This window comes from Bombina bombina, chromosome 1 (assembly GCF_027579735.1).
Source record: "Bombina bombina isolate aBomBom1 chromosome 1, aBomBom1.pri, whole genome shotgun sequence".
Taxonomy (NCBI): domain Eukaryota; kingdom Metazoa; phylum Chordata; class Amphibia; order Anura; family Bombinatoridae; genus Bombina; species Bombina bombina.
Window position 1 is genome coordinate 798898631 of NC_069499.1, and position 24404 is coordinate 798923034.

A 24404-nucleotide genomic window follows, 5' to 3' on the forward strand; every position below is an offset into this window, starting at 1 on the left:
GTAATTGATGGGTCATCTTTGAGTTCTTTGAGAATAGTTTTTTCTTTCCTAGTGAGATTTAATGGTTTCCTTTTGTTAATTTCACATTTTTGTATGTCTTCTTTTATCAACTTCTCAAACATCTCAATATGTTTTCCTTTATCCTGTATTGGATAGTATTGTGATTTCGGTTTAAGTGATGTATGTAAATATTCTGTTTTATGTGTTTGTCTTTCTTGTGGATTCTTTAAAAAGTGTCTTTTAAGAGTTAATTTGCGTATGAATTGGTTAGCATTGATTAGGGTGTTAAATTTATTTAGTCTTGTAGATGGAGCAAAGGATAATCCTTTTGCTAAAATGTGTTCTTGTTCTTTGTTCAGTGTTTTATCGCTCAGATTAAATATACCATTATTACTATCAGGGGTATCGTTCTCACTATTAGCAGTAATATTGTCTTTTATCTCGATTTCTTGTAATTTCCTGTGGGTTCTTCCCCCTCCTCCTCTACATCCTCTGATCTTCTTCTCTTTTGATTTTTTAACCTTTCCTGATTCTCTAACTTGACATTTTTTGATGTGGATGGTTGTTCTGGTCTTATCTCTAAAAAATGATGGTTATTTTTGTTTTCATTTGTAGTATTTAATACTTCATATCTGTTTTTTAGTTCAATGTTTTGGTATGTATTACCTGTTCTCTCACTTTTTCCTTGATGTCCATTATAGTTGGGTTTATATCCCTCGTGATGGTAATATCTACCATCATTGTGTCTAAAGTGGTTTTGTCTACTATAATTGGAGTTGTATTCATTAGGATAATAGTGTCTGTCATCTGGTCTTCTTTGAAAATGTGAATCTTGATTATATGTTGGTGCCCTCCAATAATGTCTCCTATCCCAATCATTATTGTATTCTTCTCTATTTCTCCAATTTGAGTTGTATTTCTCTCTATTTTGTCTATAATAGGGTCTTTCCATTTCTTTTCTATTATCCCAGTCTTGGGTATAGTCATGATATCCCCTTAAATCTTGGTCTCTCCTATTTCTTTGATCATAGGACATATAATTCTTTTTATAATATTGTCTATGATTATTCTCGTCTGGTTGTGGTCTATATTTTTTCTTTATTTGTCCAATTATTGTGTTGGTTATATTCATCAGAAGTTGATTTATTTGTGTAGTCATTCTTATATGAGTAGTTATTTTTATGGTTCAATGAATTTTGATTTCTTTTGTTAGTTTTTTTAAAAAGATCATTGTTTTTATTTGTATTGATTATTTCTATATCTCCTTCCTCATTGGTAATATCTATCTCTATTGCTCCACTTAGTTCTCTATTTTCGCTATTATGTTCTTTAATCGTTTTATTTTTATTTGTATTATAATCCATCTCATCTCTTTCTAATTTCTTCTTTTTACTTAAATTGATATTACTACTTAAATCCTTTATATTTTTAATAATTATTTGCTGTCTTTCCTTAAATTCCTCTGCTTCGCTATATGGTTCTAATGTCTCTTTAAATTGATTGATTTTAATACACAAATTTCCTAATGTTCTAGTGCGAGCTTTTATGATTACTTGCATTAGATCTAATGATGCTTTTTCTAATATGTTGCACCATTCATTTTCGTGATCCTCTTCTAACTCGAATATACAGTTTTTCTTAAGTCTGAGTCCCCTCGGGACCATGTTACACTTTGTGTATTTTTCCATAAATATTATTTCAACTTTTTGTTTTATTTCTTTAATCATTATATTTTCTAGTTCATTCAACTCCTCTTTTAGGTCTATAGTAACCGTATCTGAATATATGACGACATTGGGGGCGGCAGATTAGGGGTTAATAAAAATAATGTAGGTGTCGGCGATGTTGGAGGCAGCAGATTAGGGGTTAATAAGTATACTGTAGGTGGCGGCAAGGTTAGGGACAGCAGATTGGAGGTTAATAATATTGAACTAGTGTTTGTGAGGCGGGAGTGCAACAGTTTAGGGGTTCATATGTTTATTATAGTGGCGGCGATGTCCGGAGCAGCATATTAGGGGTTAAAATTTTTATTTTAGTGTTTGCAATGCGGGAGGGCCTCGGTTTAGGGGTTAATAGGTAGTTTATGGGTGTTAGTGTACTTTTTAGCACTTTAGTTATGAGTTTTATGCTACGGCGTTGTATCATAAAACTCTTAACTACTAACTTTAAAATGCGTTAGGGATCTTTACGGGGTAAGGTGTACCGCTCACTTTTTGGCCTCCCAGGACAGACTCGTAATACCAGCGCTATGGAAGTCCCATAGAAAAAAGGGTTTACGAAGTTTACATAAGTCGTTTTGCGGTAAGGCCAAAAAAGTGTGCAGGGACCCTAAACCTGCAAGACTCGTAATATCAGCGGTAGTGAAAAAGCAGCGTTAGAACCTTTTAACGCTGTTTTTTCACTCTAATGCAAAGCTCGTAATCTAGTCGATAGTTAATAATATAATTCAGTTGATATCCAGCTAGATTTCATGATTGTTGCCATAATGTATAAACTACATTTCAAATAAGTTAGCTAAAGAAACTAACATGGCATTAGACAATTCTACAATAATTGGTTCAAGTTCATATTATCCAGTCTGTGTACTGGGAATATTAGACCAGCATTTTAGTTTTAATTAACCCTGATTTTAAAAAATTTCTAATAAAGATATATGTTTTAAATTGTGTGTTTCTTATCCTACTCTGTTAATTTGGGGTCATCTGAGTGCTTACCAAGTATCTTTTTTCTGTTAGTTTCTTTAGCTAACTTATTTGAAATGTAATGTAACTCTTGCTGATACATAGCACCGAACCACATACAACAGTAAAATATTAAGGCCTTTGCACCTTATTACAGAACGGTAAAAGACCCAACGTTAAACTCAAGAGTGGTGCCATCAATTCTATCCAAATTTCAATAATGTATAAACTAACCATGGCAAACGAAAATGAGTATAGAAAATATGAAAGAGTTTTATTGTATTAGGTTTTTGTCTGCTTTCAGCCATCAGATACTGGCATTATATATAGCAGCTTTGCTAGGCAGTTAACTTCAAGGGGGGATTAAACCACACAATTCAGATAGAGCATGTCATTTTAAATCACTTTTAAATTCATATCTATTATTAAATGTATTTGTTCTCATGCCATCCTTTGTTGAAAAGCATATATAAATAGCCTAAGCAGCAATGCACTACTGGAAACTATCTGGCAATTGATTGGTACACACATATGCCTTTGGTCATTGGTTCACCAGATGTGTCCAGCTAGTTCCCAGAAGTGCATTACTCCTCTGGAGTTGACTTTAGCTATGTGTTTAAAAACATTTGCAGTTAATAAACAGCAGTGTTTAAAAAGCCAGATCAGAGGAGATAAAATAAATGTACTGAAAAGGGGTATGTCTTTGAAATGCAAAACAACACACAGATATGTTGTTTTTTCCCCAACTTTGTCCTTTTTTTTAGCAAGAAAAAGTTTATCAATTTCTATCTAGTTATCTATCATTTATAGTTTCAAACAAATGAATATTAATGACACTAAAATATTCATAAAGAAATAAAAGCATAATCAAACAGGAATATATTAGCTGCAGTGCTCTCACCACTAGGGGCCGCCATCCTGACAGCTCTAGAGCTCCTTGTGCTTTACAGAAGAGAAATTAAATCCCCACTTGCCGATTCCAGAACCAGCCTCCAACACTCAGTTGGAGGGTCTATTGCAGCTGTGCCCCTGTAGTACCTGAGATAGGGAAGTGATTTTGGGGCACAGGAAGGGGCCTGCAATAAAGTACCTGTCCTCAGCGCACCATGATGCTACAGCTTTCAACCAGGAAAGAGAAAATTTTATCAAGACTTACTATTCCTGTGTGTTTTCTATGGCTCTATTTCTAGTAGTCTGGGCGTTGAAAGACTCCTCCCAAGATATCGGATTTCAAGCGGTTGATTGGCTATTTGTCTATGCATCTAATAGTAGTAGAACTCGTAATAAAAAACTGATAATATCAGGATATTACAATAACACATATGTATCATTCTGCATATTGGGAGATAAAAACAAACAGTTTTCGCTTAGTACTTATATTGATTCTACGATATGTAAGAGAGTTACATATTCACAAATTCACTTATACAAGAATGAGGTGTTTAATTCGGATCTAAACCATTAGACGGATGATTATAGAAGGGTGTATATCAAATAATTATATATAATAAAGGATATAATGGGTATATATGTAAAAAGATCACAGTAGTAGGAGATATACCCAAGTACATGTATATCAATGATTATAATACAATTATATGTCAGTAGGTCGCCATATCTAGGGATTGATATTAAACTTTATAGGTGTTGTAGCGTCTGTGAATAATAAAGAGGTTGTAAGAATGTTGTAAGAATGAGGGTTTTATATTAAGATACATTTTGAAGATTATATGTTATATAGAACTATTCCATAATCAGTGAGGTATCTGTATTAACTTTATATAAACGGGTTCAGGTTGAGTTCTGCATTGAGACCATTCGGTGTCAATGTATTAAATTTGAATATTAATTCTGCTTCTTTTAATAGTAAAGTGTTTTCTATATCTCCTCCTCTGTTATTCAGAACTTTTTTGATACCCCAATACTTGAATCCTATTGGTTTCTTATGATGTATTTCTGTACAATGTTTTGAGAGTAAGTGTTTACAGTTACCACGTTTTATATTTGAGAGATGTTCTCTTATTCTATCGTGTAGAGGTCTATTAGTTTGTCCTAAATACTGTAATTTGCATTGGCATTGTATTAGATAGATTACATTAGTATCTGAGCATCTGATTGTCTCTCTTATTAGATGTTTATAATTATTATTAGAGGATATCACTTCTTTATCTTTTTTACCAAATTTGCAAGCTTTACAGCTATTGCAAGGATAGAAACCTTGAAGATTATTGCCTAGTAAATCTTGTTGTCTTGATTTCATGTTTTTATTGAACTGGCTAGGTGCTAGTATACTCTTTAGATTTTTGGTTTTTCTATATATTATAGTAGGATGTTGATCTATAATGTCTGACAGAAGTGGATCTTTCTTGATTATATGCCAGTGTTTATCTAGGATCTTTTTTATAGTTTTATGGTCTTCATTATATTCTGTTATGAATGATACTTGATTACATGTATTTTTGTTGGCATCTTTCCTCTTGTATTTTAATAATTCTGTTCTATCTTTCTTTATTGTGTCAGCCGCTCAGGAATCAATCCGGGATGTAACCCAACTGCTAGCGTGAATTGAAAGCACACGCTAGCACACTGAGAAATATCCAGGACGTGACCCACTCAGGAAGCAGATTAGAAGTTAACAAAAATGAATATTGTTCCAGAATGCAGGAAAGCCACAAAGGATAAAACGTCCCTTTAAGTAGTACAAAGAACAAAAAGGAAATGCTCTTACTTGAAGCTTCTGAAAAAGGTCCACTTTAGCAGGCTAGTAAAACAAAGGAAAAGTTCTCTTTTGCAGCTTGTAAAAGTATAATGTCCCTTTAAGCAGGTTTATAACAAACAGAAAGGCAAAGTTCTCTTTTGCAGCTTGTAAAAGTAAATGTCCCTTTTAAGCAGGTGTATAACAAACAGAAAGGCAAAATTCTCTTTTGCAGCTTGTAAAAGTAAATGTCCCTTTTAAGCAGGTGTATAACAAACAGAAAGGCAAAGTTCTCTTTTGCAGCTTGTAAAAGTAAATGTCCCTTTTAAGCAGGTGTATAACAAACAGAAAGGCAAAGTTCTCTTTTGCAGCTTGTAAAAGTAAATGTCCCTTTTAAGCAGGTGTATAACAAACAGAAAGGCAAAGTTCTCTTTTGCAGCTTGTAAAAGTAAATGTCCCTTTTAAGCAGGTGTTGTTTAACAAAGAATAGGTTTAAAGGTAAAGGCCAAAGCAAGGTCAGGCAGGCAGAAGTCGGCATCCAAATATCAGCAAAAGGTATAGGCAAAAGACAGGGTCAGGCAAGCAGAAGTCGGCATCAAAGTATCAGCAAAAGGGTAATAGCTACAGGCAAGGTCAGGCAGGCAGAAGTCAATGTCCAAATATCAGCAAGTAGGGATTAGGCAAGAGGCTTGGTCAGGCAGGCAGAAGTCGGTACACAGAAGAACAAAACTGATATGGTACTCACAATCCAGGGAAACAACAAACGGGCCCAGATTCAGATCTCCCGCCGAGATTTAAAGGGCAGAGCGTAACCGTCATCAGAGGGGTGTGAGAGAAAGCGTCATGTTGCTAAGCAACATGACGTCAGAGACACAGAGGAGTTCCGGGAGCCGTGGCGACACGGCGATGAACGGAAGCGTTCATGACAGCACCCCCTCCTCAAGGACCCCTCCGGGGGACAGGACCAGGTCTATCAGGATGAGTCTTGTGGAAGGACTTGACCAATATAGGAGCATTTACTTGATGAGCAGGTTCCCAAGAACGTTCCGTGACTGGATAACCCTTCCAATGAATGAGATAATACAATTTCTTGCCCCGCAATTTGGAATCTAGAATATGGCTGATCTCAAACTCAGGATGTCCATGCACCAATAACGGTGGAGGTTTAGAAAAAGGCTTAGAATACCTGTTAAACATCACAGGTTTTAAAAGAGAAACATGAAATACCGGATGGACTTTGAGAGACTTGGGTAAAGCTACCCGATAAGCAGTGGAACATACCTGACCCAGTATTCGGAAAGGACCCACATATCGTGGTCCCAATTTGTTAGAAGGTTGTTTCAGGCGAAGAAATCGAGAGGAAATCCAAACTTTATCACCAGGGCGATATTTGGGAGCCTTTTTCCGTCGAAGATCCGAAAAGAACTTGTAACGTCTAGAAGTTACAGAAAGAATACGATGTATCTTCTGCCAATGTCGAGTTAATCTTCGGGCTGTAAGATCAGAAGCAGGATTCACTGTGGAGGAAGTATGCAAAGGGAATGTCCTAGGCTGATATCCATAAGCTGCATGAAAAGGAGAAGTCTGAAGGGAGGAATTGTACCGGGCATTATGGGCCAATTCAGCCAAAGGAAGGTAAGAAGTCCAGTTTGAATGATAATGATCCACATAATGTCTAAGATATGTTTCAAGACACTGGTTTACTCTTTCAGTCTGACCATTCGATTGTGGGTGGTGAGAAGTAGAGAGAGATATAGTAGTACCAAAATGTTTACAAAGTGACCTCCAAAATCGAGAAACGAATTGTACCCCTCTATCTGAAACAATATCTAGAGGAAATCCATGGATTCTTACAATATGTAGAATAAAAAGTTCAGAGAGTCTTTTGGCAGATGGTAATCCTGGCAAGGGTACAAAATGAGCCGTCTTAGTGAACCTGTCGACCACCACCCAGATAGTATTGTTCCCAGTGGACAAGGGAAGATCAGTAATAAAGTCCATGGATACATGAGTCCAAGGCTGGTGAGGTATAGGCAATGGTTGGAGTAATCCTGAAGGAAGTTGGCGTGGGGTTTTGTTCATGGCACATTGTGTGCATACTGAGACGTAATCCTTCACATCTTGAGAGAGTGTAGGCCACCAGACATGTTGTTTGAGGTTTCGAGTGGTAATACTGATGCCAGGATGTCCAGAAAGGGGACTATCATGAGCCCAAAATAAAATCTTGGAACGAAGGCGTTCAGGAACAAAGAGTAAACCATTGGGAGGTTTACAGGACAAAGGAAGATGCTCTTGAGCGGACTGTAATTCTTGTAACCAAGAAGTTGTTAACTGGGCAATGACTTCATGAGGTTGGAGAATGGTACCAGACTCAGGAACTGGGGTATCTTGAAATTGTCTGGAAAGTGCGTCTGCTTTAATATTTTTTGATCCAGGTATGTAAGACAAATTATAGTGAAACCGAGAGAAGAATAAGGACCAGCGTGCTTGCCTGGAATTTAGTCGTTTGGCTGTTTGGAGATACAGAAGGTTCTTATGATCAGTAAGTATAGTAAATGGCAAAGAAGTACCTTCCAGCCAATGTCTCCATTCATCCAATGCCATCTTGATGGCAAGCAACTCTTTATTCCCTACGTCATAGTTAAATTCGGAAGGAGTGAATTTTTTAGAGAAAAAAGCAACAGGATGAATCCTTCCAGTCTCTGGTATTCGTTGAGACAGAACCGCTCCAGCAGCAACAGAGGAAGCATCCACCTCCAGAATAAATTGAAACTCAGGATTTGGATGACGAAGGATAGGAGCTGAGGAAAAAGCTTCTTTGAGAGATTCAAAAGCTTCTATAGCCTCAGACGGCCATACTTTACAGTTTTGTCCTTTTCTTGTGAGAGAAGTAAGAGGAGAAGTAATAGTAGCAAAATTCTTGATGAACTTTCTGTAATAATTGGCGAAGCCTAGGAAACGTTGTAAAGCCTTCAAAGAATCAGGTCTAGGCCAATCCAAAATGGCAGAAAGTTTAGTAGGGTCCATTTCGAATCCAGATGCCGATATTACATAACCCAGAAAGGGTATGGATTTTTGATGGAAAGAACATTTCTCCAGTTTAGCAAACAGATGGAATTCTCTTAGACGTTGAAGTACTTTCTTGACGTGGTGCACATGATCTTGGTGGTTCTGAGAAAAAATTAAGATGTCGTCCAGATATATGATAACAAAAATATTCAAAAAATCACGAAAGATCTCATTTACAAAATGCTGGAAAACCGCCGGAGCATTGCATAGCCCGAAGGGCATGACCAAATATTCATAATGCCCAAATCGAGTGTTAAAGGCAGTCTTCCACTCATCTCCTTTGCGTATACGGATCAAGTTGTATGCACCACGTAGGTCGAGTTTGGTGAAAATGGTGGCTCCCTGAAGATAAGTAAAAAGTTCAGGAATAAGGGGCAGAGGATAACTGTTCTTGATGGTAATCTGATTCAATCCACGATAATCAATACAGGGTCTTAATCCGCCATCCTTTTTTCCCACAAAAAAGAAACCAGCCCCTACAGGGGAAGAGGAGGGTCGAATAAATCCTCTAGCCAGATTGTCTTTTATATATTCTTCCAGAGCCATGTTTTCTGGTTTAGAAAGTGGATATGTCTTGCCTCGAGGATAGGCAGCCCCAGGAAGGAGGTCAATGGGACAATCAAAAGGGCGATGAGGAGGAAGACGTTCTGCTTCTTTTTTGGAGAAGACATCCACAAAGTCATGGTAATGCATAGGTAAGGATTCCGGAGTTTCAACTGTGAGAGCAATAGTGAGTGGTAACTTAGTAATCCTTTGAAGACATTTAGTCTGGCATGTAGATCCCCAGGAAGTGAGTTCACCGAAAGTCCAAGAAAAAATGGGATTGTGAATCTGGAGCCAGGGTAATCCCAAGATAATGGGAAATTGCGGAGTGGGAATGACATCGAAACAAATTGTCTCAGAATGAAGTATTCCTACGGTGAGGATTAAGGGTTGAGTAGAAAACTGAATGTATCCAGAACCCAAAGGATCTCCACTGACCGTAGAGACTGAAATGGAATACTCCTTCTTTAGTAAGGGTATAGAATGAGTAGAAACAAATGTAGAGTCAATGAACACACCTCCAGCACCAGAATCAATTAGAGCTTGGGTATAGATCTTCTTATGTCCAATTAGAAGAGTTACTGGAACAAAGAGTTTCTTGTATAGGGAATGACCACTATTTTGGCTTAACTCAGTTCCCTGGACTAGAGTTAAGCCCTGGCTTTTACTGGCCTAGTAGGACAATCCCTTAATAAATGTCCTTTAAGGCCACAGTACAGACATAAGCCAAGAGTCCGTCTTCTTAAGCGTTCAGTCTCAGTTAATTTTATACTTCCTACTTCCATGGGTTCAGCCTGATCAGTAGTAGGAGAGGCTGGAGTGACTGGACTAGAAAAACGAGGAGCTAAACGAAAAGGAGTTCGAGTGGCAGTCCTCTGTGTTCTATCCTTTTCTTGTTGGCGTTCACGAAACCTGGCGTCGAGACTGATACAGAGATTTATTAAGGCTTCTAAGGACTCTGGAAGTTCACGATACACCAATTCATCCTTGAGACGCTCAGAAAGTCCTTTACGGAAAGCGGCTCTGAGTGCTCCCTGATTCCAAGTGGTTTCAGAGGCAAGGGTGCGGAACTCAATTGCATATTGAGAGACTGGTTGATTTCCTTGACGTAAATCCAGGAGAGTTGCTTCAGCAGTGGATGACCTTCCAGGTTTATCGAATACGTTTGAGAATGTAGATAGAAATGTATCAACATCCAACAGTATAGGATCATTCTTCTCTAGCAAAGGTGACACCCAAGCCAAGGCTTTTCCTTTCATTAAGGAAATAAGAAACGTGATTCTAGAAGAGGCAGTAGCAAAGAGAGTAGGGCTATTTCGGAAATGAAGACGGCATTGATTCAAAAAGCCTCTACATTCTTCAGGATTCCCATCATATTTATACGGAAGAGGAATCCTGGGACTTAGTTGTACCTGAGACTGATTGTTAGGAATCGGAGGAGGTAATGCCTCAATCGGATTTGGATTGGGATTAGGATTGGGAGGTGCGGTAGCAACCAAATTTTGTAATAGAGCAGTAATTTGATCAAGTTTAGTGTCCAGAGACTGCAAGTGAGTGGCATGAGAACCCAAGAGCTGTCCCTGGTGAGCCACGGCCATAGATAATTCAGTGGGGTCCATTTTTATGGCCCGTTTGTAATGTCAGCCGCTCAGGAATCAATCCGGGATGTAACCCAACTGCTAGCGTGAATTGAAAGCACACGCTAGCACACTGAGAAATATCCAGGACGTGACCCACTCAGGAAGCAGATTAGAAGTTAACAAAAATGAATATTGTTCCAGAATGCAGGAAAGCCACAAAGGATAAAACGTCCCTTTAAGTAGTACAAAGAACAAAAAGGAAATGCTCTTACTTGAAGCTTCTGAAAAAGGTCCACTTTAGCAGGCTAGTAAAACAAAGGAAAAGTTCTCTTTTGCAGCTTGTAAAAGTATAATGTCCCTTTAAGCAGGTTTATAACAAACAGAAAGGCAAAGTTCTCTTTTGCAGCTTGTAAAAGTAAATGTCCCTTTTAAGCAGGTGTATAACAAACAGAAAGGCAAAATTCTCTTTTGCAGCTTGTAAAAGTAAATGTCCCTTTTAAGCAGGTGTATAACAAACAGAAAGGCAAAGTTCTCTTTTGCAGCTTGTAAAAGTAAATGTCCCTTTTAAGCAGGTGTATAACAAACAGAAAGGCAAAGTTCTCTTTTGCAGCTTGTAAAAGTAAATGTCCCTTTTAAGCAGGTGTATAACAAACAGAAAGGCAAAGTTCTCTTTTGCAGCTTGTAAAAGTAAATGTCCCTTTTAAGCAGGTGTTGTTTAACAAAGAATAGGTTTAAAGGTAAAGGCCAAAGCAAGGTCAGGCAGGCAGAAGTCGGCATCCAAATATCAGCAAAAGGTATAGGCAAAAGACAGGGTCAGGCAAGCAGAAGTCGGCATCAAAGTATCAGCAAAAGGGTAATAGCTACAGGCAAGGTCAGGCAGGCAGAAGTCAATGTCCAAATATCAGCAAGTAGGGATTAGGCAAGAGGCTTGGTCAGGCAGGCAGAAGTCGGTACACAGAAGAACAAAACTGATATGGTACTCACAATCCAGGGAAACAACAAACGGGCCCAGATTCAGATCTCCCGCCGAGATTTAAAGGGCAGAGCGTAACCGTCATCAGAGGGGTGTGAGAGAAAGCGTCATGTTGCTAAGCAACATGACGTCAGAGACACAGAGGAGGTCCGGGAGCCGCGGCGACACGGCGATGAACGGAAGCGTTCATGACATATTGCTTGTGTTTTTGCTTCTTTGATTACATTATCTCCATATCCTTTATCTTGAAATTTATTTTCTAATGTCTTAGCTTGTGTAAGGAAAGTTTGGTCTTCTGAGCAGTTTTTCTTTATTCTGTAAAATTGACCCTTAGGTATATTATTGATCCATTTGTTGCGATGACAGCTGTCTGGATGTAAGTAACTATTAGTGTCGGTGGGTTTGAAATATGTTTCAGTGATGATAGTATTATTACTGATCTTTATTTGGACATCTAGAAAGTGTATGTATTCTTTACTATATTCATGAGTGAATTTTATTCCCCAATTATTAGAGTTGATATCCTCGAGGAACAGATGTAGTAATTCTACATCACCTTTCCAGATAAAAAATATATCGTTGATGAATCGCTTGTAGAGCACAAGGTTTGCACCCCATGGGGAGTGTAAAATATGTTCTTCTTCAAACCTCCCCATAAATAAATTTGCATAACTGGGTGCAAACCTCGTGCCCATCGCGGTTCCTTTTAGTTGCAAATAAAAAGTGTTGTTGAAGTTAAAATAATTATTTTCCAAAATGAATTTTATACAATCTATGATAAATTTTATTTGTGGCGTTTTCATTTCATAATCTAAATTAAGGAAATGTTCTGAAGCTGCAATACCTAATTTGTGTTGAATATTTGTATAAAGCGAGTTCACATCGCAAGTGACTAATGTATAGTCTGCTTGCCAATTTATATTTGTTATGATATTTAGAAAATCAGTAGTGTCCTTAAGATATGATGGTAAATCGTGTACATATTTTTGTAAGAATGTATCCACATACTGTGACATGTTGGAGGTTAGACTGCCAATCCCTGAAATTATGGGTCGTCCTGGCGGATGATCTAAAGTCTTATGTATTTTTGGAAGGTAGTAAAAAACAGGAGTTTTGGGATGTGTAATATTCAAGAATTGATGCTCATGATTATTTATTATTTCTGTTTGTTTTGCTTCATTCAAGATACTTTCAAACTTTTTTATTTGTTTTTGAATAGGATTAAAAGGTAGTTTTTTATAAGTGTCTGTGTCTCCTAATATTCTATCTGCTTCTTTTATATAGTCTTTGGTGTTTAGTACTACCACCCCTCCTCCCTTATCTGCTTGTTTTATTGTAATTGATGGGTCATCTTTGAGTTCTTTGAGAGAGTAGTGTTTAAAAAGCCAGATCAGAGGAGATAAAATAAATGTACTGAAAAGGGGTATGTCTTTGAAATGCAAAACAACACACAGATATGTTGTTTTTTCCCCAACTTTGTCCTTTTTTTTAGCAAGAAAAAGTTTATCAATTTCTATCTAGTTATCTATCATTTATAGTTTCAAACAAATGAATATTAATGACACTAAAATATTCATAAAGAAATAAAAGCATAATCAAACAGGAATTGTTTAGCTGCAGTGCTCTCACCACTAGGGGCCGCCATCCTGACAGCTCTAGAGCTCCTTGTGCTTTACAGAAGAGAAATTAAATCCCCACTTGCCGATTCCAGAACCAGCCTCCAACACTCAGTTGGAGGGTCTATTGCAGCTGTGCCCCTGTAGTACCTGAGATAGGGAAGTGATTTTGGGGCACAGGAAGGGGCCTGCAATAAAGTACCTGTCCTCAGCGCACCATGATGCTACAGCTTTCAACCAGGAAAGAGAAAATTTTCATCCAGCTGTGTAAATGTATAGCTCGCACGCAAGATAATTGTATAGAGTTAACTCTTGTTTGCAATGAAGATGGCCAGGAGGTAAGGGGTTGCTGGCAATGTGATTGGGTTGGCTGGATCAGTAAATGATGATGTCTCAGAGCCCCAGGGGAGTTGGCTGAGATTGCTTCACTTTGATAAGGCCCTGTACACTAAGAAACAACCAAAGTGGATAAGCCAATACCTACATTTTACAGCCCTCATAAAACCTGCATCACAAGGGGAAGCAACACCTCAAATAACAGAATTGCAGCAATTAACATATATATAAGCTAAGCAGGAAACAAAAGGAAGTTTCGGAACGCTTGCTATGGTCTGGTAAGCAGACGGTTTCGAACCGCAATTGACCCCCTGCAACCCAACGTGTATACTGGAGCTGAGCAGAGAGAAACAGGAGGGTAAGGTGAGTCATTGACAAGGCCCCACTCACGGAGCAAATAACCAAATATATAATCTATACAGATAATAATTCAAAAATAAAGAAGCCCCGTGCCTTTAAGGTTGAAACGTGTGTAGCAAGGCAGCTACACTTTATCCAGATCACATCAGGACCCGTTCAAGCCACCGCACGTTGGACTAAGCTAAGCAGGAAACAAAAGGAAGATACCCACAGTTGGTATCCTTCTTTATGTATGTCAATATATATATATATATACAGTATATATATATATATAACACGGAAGGGGACTGCACTCTCTTGCAAGCTCTCAGCTAAGATAAAAAGCAAAAATGGAAGAGTTCGTTACCGCATCTGGCCAAATGGGACAAGCCCAGGTACCACGTCAAGGTCTCTCCCCAAACCTGGGTCCCTAAAACACCCAAACAATGCAAGCTCACAATCAAACAAACTGGGAGCAAGTCAAGTGTTCACAGACTTATGTAATCACATATACAAAATTTGAAAGGCGATTGTACTCTCAGACTGGACTGGGTGCACATCCTATGACCCTGCAACATGCACAGCCCTAAGTGCTCAATAGTACTTTCAGACATGCTGCACTGTCCCCAGAGTCCAAGGCAGTTAACCCCAGACAGGTCTGGTTTAAGGCTCATAGGGAAAATTACAAAACAAATTAATACAGCACACAGAGGAAGTCCAGCACTCAATTGCAAGCTCTCAGCTAAGATTAAGTAAAAACGAAGAGCTAGTTACCGCATCTGGCCAAATGGGACAAGCCCAGGTACCATGTCAAGGTCTCTCCCAAAACCTGGGTCCCTAAAACAGCCAAACAATGCAAACTCATCAGCGTCCAGCTCAAACGGTTTAACCTAAGAACATGAAATTTGGAAGGATTGTAGATTTTATGATGTAAGCACCTACTAAGGAAGGATTTTCAGAAATTAAGGGGGTGAATTTTTATTATTAGGAAACTTATATTTCAAAAACCAAAGATGTTACAAACGTGAAAATTGGTATTTACATTCTCCTTTAAAAATAAAGAAACACGTGTTTTACCATTTCCCAAAAATCCACTTAACCCCTTAACGACTCATGTCATACAGGGTACGTCTTGCACAAACTGGTCTTTAAAGACTAGCAACGTACCCTGTACGACATTAGGGGTTTAAAGTGGCTGGAAGCAATCCTGAGCATCCAGGATAGAGAAATATATCTAAAAGAAACTTATCGTCTATTGGAGGATAATACTACTTATTCCGTTCTAGAGAGAGATCCCACTGTAGGGTACACCAGAGACCTTAAAAATCTTTTATGTATATCAAAGGATAAAATGGTTATAACAAATGAAGAATTTGCTTTTCTATTTGTGGCATCCCCTAAAATTGCAGGATTTTATCATTTACCTAAAGTCCACAAGGACTCTGTTAATCCCCCAGGTAGGCCCATAGTTTCTGGCATAGATTCTTTGAGTAATCATCTATCCCAGTATGTGGACTATTTTTTACAGCCAATTGTACAGAAGACTAGGGCCTACCTGAGGGATAGCACACAGGTTATTACTAATTTTGAGGGGGTTCCATGGAAAGACGATTACTGCTTTGTCACATGTGATGTGACTTCCCTATATACCTGTATTCCCCATAAACAGGGTAGTAAGGCTATTTTGACTGAATTAAAGAGATGGAATATACCAAAAGACCATATAGATTTTATTATTGATTCTATCATTTTCATTCTTGAGCATAATTATTTTCTCTTCGAGAAAAAATATTATAGACAAATCAAGGGGACGGCAATGGGGACAACCTTTGCACTGTCCTATGCAAACTTATATGTTAATGATTTTGAAAATAACCATATATGGTGCAATAATCCTTTTTATGAAAACATTAACATTTTATTACTATATCGATGATGTTTTAATTTTATGGAAGGGGGAAAAAGCAGATATAGGGAATGTTATTAATTTTATGAATGAAAATAGTTATAACCTTGTTTTTACTGCTAATGTTACCAACATTAAAATAGAATTTTTGCATCTTCTCCTGTATGTTGATGAAAATAATCAGATAGCTACTACTAACTATAGAAAACCGACCGAAAAAAACAGTTACATAGAAGCAACAAGTGGTCATAAAAAGAGTTGGATCTCAAATGTACCATATATCAAATGTATGGTCAGTATCTACGTATGCGCAAGAATTGTACTCACATGCCAAATTTTTTGTCTGAGGCTGCAATTTTAGATAAAAAAATTTCTGATAAAGGATACAAAAAAAGAGTTATTAGAAACAACTAAAGATATATGAATATATATAAATATGAATAGATGTGATCTGCTTAATAAGACCAAACGGTCTAGGCCAAGGGATGATGTAACCTCTGATACTCCTAGGTTTATCACTAGATATAATGAAGGTGCCACCACTATACAACAAGTTCTTAGGAAACATTGGGTCATTTTAAAAACTGACCCTGTAATAGGTAACCTATTATCAGATAAGTTATTTTTAAAAAAGGGAAAAATTTGAAAAATCTATTGGCCCCGAGTAAGCTTAAGGATCCAATATCTTTGGTGGACAATACACGTAATTGGCTAACTGGGAAAAAGGGCACTTTTAGGTGCATGAAAACTGTGTGTAATATGTGCAGCCATGTTGATAGTTCATCTACATTTACCAACTGGGATGGCACTCAGAATTTTGCCATCAACTGTAGAGCCACTTGTGATTCTACATTTGTGGTTTATTTAATTAATTGTGGATGTGGCCTGTTCTATGTAGGGCGTACTAAAAGAAAAATAAGAACTAGAACTAATGAGCACTTATATAATATCAAAATGGCCAAGAAAGAGAAATCAATCAAACATAGTATTCCAATTTATTTTTCAGAAATGCATAATTGTAATTCATCTTCCCTTAAAGTGAAAGTAATAGATTGGATCCCTCCCAGTATTCATAATAGGCTCCTTGTTTTGAGACAACAGGAGACCTACTGGATTTATAAAATAGGTAGTCTTAATCCCAGAGGTCTGAATGTTGATTTGGATCTTGCTGCATACATGTGACTTTCATAGAAATTAGGTCTTAACTGTTAGTGTATCTCCCTATATAGGTGATTAAGTTACTTATTTTTATTTTTGCTTTTGGGTAGGTGTGCTATAACACGGTATCCATGTATTTCAGAAGATGTGTGTATGTGCGCATGTGTGTATGTATATACATGTACATGTGTGTATGTATGTTTATGTGTGTATGCGTGTGTGTGTATATGTGTATATTTATACTATTATACTGTATTATGTATGCATGGATATGTATTTATGTGAGTATGTGAGTTATATGTGTGCGTGTGTGTATATGTATGTGTATACGCATGTATGTACTTATGGATATGTGCACATGCGCATATGTATGTGTGTGTAGATATACATACATATATTGCCTGTACTATTATGGTATTTATTAGAAAGTATCTATTGTTCTTTAATATTATCCTTCACTTATTCATTTATATTCCTTTAAAATATGTATTTGTTGCCCTGAACTGATAATATATCGCCCTGAACTGATTAGATGTAATTTCTTTTTTATGAATATGAAATTTACTGGGTACAGTAAATGAGTAAGAGGAAAATTACAGCTAAACACAAACACCACAGAAATGTAAAAATAGCCCTGGTCCTTAAGGGAAAGAAATCGAAAAATGGCCTTGTCCTTAAGGGGTTTAGGGGGGTGAAAAGGGGGGGGGGGGTGATTTATGAGGATACCTATATCTCAAAAACCAAAGATATTACAGACATGAAAATTGGTATTTACATTCTCCTATAAAAATAAAGAGACACTACCGATTTCTCTCTCTGGCAGGGTTCACATGGTTTTGCTGCCTAAGCTTTTTTACCCTCTGCAGATGTTGCCACTTCTTCTCACTTAGCAGGACGCTAATTTGTTGCAGGCTGCTCTGGGACAGTTTATATGGAGAGGAAAAAACACAGGATGCATCCCGAACATCTTATGGTATAATTGGGCTACACTATCAAAATTAACGTTGGATTGGCTGGCTGGAAATGACCACTTCACTGTCCCTGTTTTGGAGGCTCGCCTTATCAAACCAATACATCTAGCATTTCTTCCCCATGCAGACATTACCTCGCTACCAATATATACATACAGAATCTTATATTATACAAAGACCATTTGAAGCCCTGGGCCAAGATGTGTAAAATGTGGGGGTTGCGGAAATCTGCAAGTAAATGTTTACCAATCCAGGGCAATTTGCAATTTCTGCCTGGATACTCTATGGAAACATTTATATTATGGCAACAGAAGCAACTCACTACACTTAACCAACTCTTTAACCCATTAACGTAAGAAATCACAACATTTCAAGAATTGCAAAATTCATATGGTCTCCCTAATACCCACAGATTTGCAGATTTTCGGTGTCGACATTATATACATGAAATGCTGAAAGCATATGGCTTGCTAACTAGGAAATCAACTAACATTGATAAGCTGTGTACGCTAGCAAAGCAGGGATCTTATAAAATTACAAATACATATAACCTTTTCCTTCAACATTTTGAAAACTCTGCTATGCAGAAGATATTATCAAAATGGCTCAACTCTGAAAACCTAACCATAGACGAGGAACTTATTAGTGCTAGTCTTAATAAGATACAGGCTTTTACCATTTCAGCAAACCTAAGAAATCTCATATGAAAGTCCTGCAACAAGTTAATATAACTCCTGGTCTCCAATCTAAATGGGTACCCATGGCCAAAAACATTTTCACTAAATGTAGCTATGCCTCAACGGATTGGATTCACCTGTTGTGGGATTGTCCCAAACTGGAAAGTTTTTTACATAAAATTTCTTATTGGCTGATCAAACTAACAAAAGCACAGGTATGCCTTTCAGCTCAACATGTAATATTCTTAATACCAAAAGATAGGACATTTTAATTATTATGATATCTTTATATCCACAGTTATTGTGTTGGCAAAACAACTAATTCTGGCAGGATGGGCAAGTAACAAACCCCCCCCTTTTCAAAAGCTAATTAGAAATGCACATGCTCAGATGTTGGTTGAACAGGCTGATACAAAAGGAGACCCGGAAAAAAGAATCAAATGCTTTCTTCATAAATGGGAGGCCTATCTACTATATTTACCAGCCATTGTTAGAGATAGAGTCATTCACCCATTTAGAAACAGTCTCTATGGGACCGATATACGAAAGTGAGGACGGACAAGATCCGCTGTGGCGACCATGTCTACAGCACATCGATAAATGCCGACAGCATATGCTGTCACATTTATCATTAAATTAAAATGAGCAATAACCAGCATATAGTGAACCTTATATCTAAATAGAGCAGCTTTAAAATGAAAAGAGATGAAAGATGAGGGGGATAAAAAAAGACTGGCCTCACTCACTTGCAGAGATAATAGCACACACACACTGAAGCAATAACAGCAGGAATTTCACCTGACACTATCCCTGCATAAGATGCACTTTTGGAGACAGCTCTGCTCACTGCAGCTATTTAGGACATCAAGAGCAGAGCAGTTCCTACAGCCAGCATTGCTCTCTTGCTCTGCCCACCTACTTAATTATACCGTGCCATGGGGCAATAAAAGTTATCTAAAAAAATAAATACATAAAGGGCCAGATTACGAATGAAGCGCCAGTGTTTGTATGCGAGTGATATCAGGTTTATCGTGCCTCTTTGCTTGTGTCGGTTTAGCGCTCATATTACAAGTTTTTTTATATGTGCGTACATATGTATTTATGTATTTATATCTGTATATATGTATTTACTGACATATATACACATATACAGACATAAATACATATCTAGACATATATATAAGTGCATTGGAGCCCTTTGCAGTTAAATAGATGAAAACTTGTGAAATATTCATATTTCATAAAGTGTTATACTGTAAATATTTCACATTCCAATATTCTGCACAATGGGGAATATGTTCTAATTATTTATAAATAGATATTCCTATATATATATATATATATATATATATATATATATATATATACCTATAAATAATCATATCTATATATTTATTTATTGATTTATTTATAAAATATTTTACTAGGAAGGATACATTTAGATCTCTCTCGTTTTCAAGTATATCCTGGGACCACAAAACATTGCATTGATACAATAGTGTACAATAAAATACAAAAACAATAATAATACACAATATATGCAAACATTTAATATAGAACTGGTAGGACATATTTAATCAAACATGACTGGCACATTCTGTTTTGAGATATGTAGAGAGGGATCTCTTAAAGAATATTCGGCTTGGGGAAGTTTTTAAAGTGTGAGGGAGGTCATTCCATAATTGTGGTGCTCTGTAGGAAAAGGAGTTGCTTTCTTTTTGTATTGAGGCAAGCTAAATAATGTGCTGGTACTGGATCGGAGGTTATAGGAGGTGGGAATAGCCGGAGAGAGCATTCTGCTCAGGTAGGGTGGGAGCTTCCAAGAAAGGCTCTTAAACATAAGGCAGGAAAGATGGAGGGTGCGTCTGGATTCCAGCGTCAGCCAGTTTAGTTCTTTTAGCATGTCACAATGGTGGGTCCTGTAGTTACATTGTAGCACAAAGCGGCAGAACGAGTTATACAATGTATTAAGTTTATTATGATGAGTTTGTGGTGCAGGTGCATATACTACGTCCCCATAATCCATGATAGGCATCAGCATTTGCTGTACAATCTTTTCCTTAACTGTAGGGCTGAGGCAGGATTTGTTTCTGTACAGGGCACCTAGTTTTGGATAAAGTTTAGATGCAAGTTTTTCTATGTGGAGGCCAAAAGATAGATTGGGGTCTAATAACATACCCAAGTATTTAAAAGAGTGGACTGTGGTCAGCGTGCAATTGGATTTTGTTTTGATGCGAAGATGGGAATTTTGTAATTTGTGTAATTTAGGTCCCGTTCCAAAGATCATTGTGACAGTTTTGTCAGTAACATAGTAACATAGTAACATAGTAGATAAGGTTGAAAAAAGACTGAAGTCCATCGAGTTCAACCTATACAAATCTAAAATACTTACAAAAAGCTCCAGTTAATCTTAAATAACCCCATTAAAATGTGACCCATTTAATACTAGCAATCATATCCATGAATTTTGTTTATATACAGAAATTTATCCAGACTATTTTTAAATGTATCAATGGTATTGGCATTCACTACCTCCTTTGGTAATGAGTTCCACAATTTTATTGCTCTTACAGTGAAAAAACGTTTCCGTTGCAGGAGATTAAATCTCCTTTCCTCCAACCTTAAATTATGACCTCTTGTCAGAAACAATTTTCTTGGAATAAACAGAGCTTCTGCCATCTCTGTATATGGGCCTTGAATATATTTATATAAAGTAATCATGTCACCTCTCAAGCGCCTTTTTTCTAAAGAGAACAGACCGAGTTTAGCTAGCCTCTCCTCATAGGTTAATTTCTCCAATCCCTTTATTAGCTTTGTGGCCCTTCTCTGAACTTTTTCTAGTTCTGCAATATCTTTTTTAGCAATCGGTCCCCAGAACTGCACTCCAAAATCAAGGTGAGGTCTTACCAGGGCTTTATATAATGACAGAATTATGCTTTCCTCTCTTGAATCAATGCCTCTTTTAATACATGCTAGTATCTTATTAGCCTTTGAAGCCGCTGCCCTGCATTGTGCACTCATCTGTAGCTTGTTATCTATTACTACTCCCAAATCCCTTTCCTCCTGTGTTTGGCTAAGTCTTGTCCCATTTAAAAAATACGTAGCCTGCTTATTTTTACTTCCAAAATGTAGAACCTTGCATTTTTCCGTATTAAATTTCATTTTCCATTCACTTGCCCATAGTTCTAATTTTAGCAAATCCCTTTGTAAAGAGAGTTCGTCCTGCTCTGACCTAATGACCTTACTTAACTTAGTATCATCTGCAAGAATAGAGATGTCGCTATTTAATCCTTGCTCCAAGTCATTTATAAAAATATTAAAAAGAACAGGAGCCAGTACTCATCCCTGGGGGACGCCACTGATTACCTTTGTCCAATCTGAGTATGATCCATTTACTACTACTCGTTGCTCCCTATTTTTTATCCAGTTATTTATCCATGAGCTAACATTTTCAGCTATTCCCAGTCCCTTAATTTTGTGCATTAATCTCTCATGTGGCACTGTATCAAATGCCTTTGCAAAATCTAAGTATATCACATCAACTGATTGCCCTTTATCTATATTTTTACTTACTTCCTCGTAGAATCTAATTAGATTAGTTTGACATGATCTATTTCTTTTAAAGCCATGCTGATTAGAACTCATAATCTTGTTTACACAAATATGCTCATCAATATAATCCCTTATAATCCCTTCAAATATCTTCCCCACTCATGATGTCAGACTAACTAGTCTATAGCTTCCTGGATTCCAGTGTTTAGGAAGAGTTTGTTTTTTGAGATCCACTTTTCTACCTCTGTGAACTGGTCTTGGAGCACTGCTTCAAGCTGCGACAGATCGGAATTGTTTGCATAGATTACCGTGTCATCTGCGTACATGTGTACAGTTGAGGATTTGCAGACATTAGGTAGATCATTTATAAATAATGTGAATAGTAGGGGGCCGAGAATGGAACCTTGGGGTACACCACACGTGACTGGGAGAGGGAGGGAGTCGCTGTCAGAAATGGAGACATATTGTGATCGATCCGATACATATGATCGAAACCAGGTTAACGGACGATCAGCAATACCAGAGTTTTTTAGTTTGAGCAGTAGTATGTCGTGGTCCACTGTGTCAAAGGCCTTTGCAAAATCAAGGAAAATAGCTCCAGTTAGGTCTCCTTGTTCCATGCCAGTTTGGATGTCGTTGCAAACTTTTAGCAGGGCAGTTGTAGTGGAGTGATTTGGGCGAAAACCTGATTGATCAGGGGTCAGATAGTTAGATTGTTGGTAATACTCACATAATTGCGTATGGATGCATTTTTCTAAGATTTTTGACAATACTGGGAGCAAAGATATAGGGCGATAATTAGAAACCAAGGTTAACTCTCCACTTTTATGGATAGGCACTACTCTTGCAGTTTTCCAAAGTTTGGGTATGTATCCAGACACCAAGGATTCGTTAATTAGGGTTGTGACCGGTTTAGCAATTGCTGGCGCACTGAGCTTCAACAGCATTGCTGGGATTTGATCAGGTCCAGACTGGTTTTTCATTTTTAGATTATTAAGGTGTTTCTTAATGACATTGATGGATACAGGTCTAAAATTGAACTTCTCTATATTGGGTCTTTGCTGATTTAGTGGGGCCTGATCCACATTTGTAGTTTCAGGATGCTTATCATTTATTAGTTTGTCAATCAGGGTGGTGGAGCATCCGACAAAATAACTATTAAAGGCATTTGCTACTTCTAAGGGGAGTTGCAGGGTATGGTTGTCCCCAGTGACAGTGGGGGGTTGGGAGTGGATTGGAGGATTTTGTAAGTTATTTATGAGTTTCCAAAACTTTCTAGGGTTTAATATATTATTGTTCAGATTTTCACAGAAATATAGGGCCTTGGCCAATTTTGTTTGTTTAGAGCATATATTTCGCCATTTTCTATATACACAGTGATCGTTCATAGAGCCTGTATGTTTGAATTTTGACCACAATGAATCCCGAAACTGGTACATTTGAATGAGGTCAGCTGTGATCCAATTCAGGTGTGCTCCTTTTACTCTCACCTTACGCAGCGGGGCATGTAAATTCCAAACTTGTAGGAGTTCAGATTGAAAGAATTCAACTGCAGAGTCTAGATCAGGGATTAAGTTTAATCTGTGCCAGGGTAGGTTCTGGATGTCAATTAGAAAAGATTGAAGATTAAATTTTTTGAAGGATCTGGTGATTTTAACCTTGGGAGAGGATTTAGTTGCCTTTATTTTGCGCGTGCAGTACACTAAGCAGTGATCACTGAAATTGTTAGGGAGAACACCTGCCTCCTGGATTCGGTCGTGAGAAGTGGAGAGAATCCAGTCGAGCAGGGTGTGATTATGGCTTTTGATGTTTATGCCAATCAATATTAAAATCTCCAAAAAACAAAATTTCACTTTTTGGGTTTTGAGCTATGGTTTCACTAAGGAGATGTGCTATGTCAGAAATGGAATGCACAAGGGAGCTAGGTTGGCGGTAGATTCCTGCAACAATGATTGATTTACTGCACGGGATCTCAATTTTGCCAGAAAGGAAATCAAAGGTGGCAGAAGAGCTATATTTTTGTAAGGGGGTGTACTTTATTGAAATATCAGCATAAATTACAATGCCACCTCCTCTCTTTGCTCTATCATTTCTATGGCATGAATACCCATGTATTGCAATGGCTTTTGGGCTTGTAATGTGAACACCAAGCTTGCAGTGCATCGATTTTTGGTAGTAAGCTGTGAATATTACAGTGCACAAAGGCGAGGCCTTTTTTTGCTGGAAGGCTAGGAATGGAATTTGTTGCTGGACCAGGGTTGGGCGCTACATCATTTGCAAGGGCAAGTAACATAAGGAAAAGGAATTT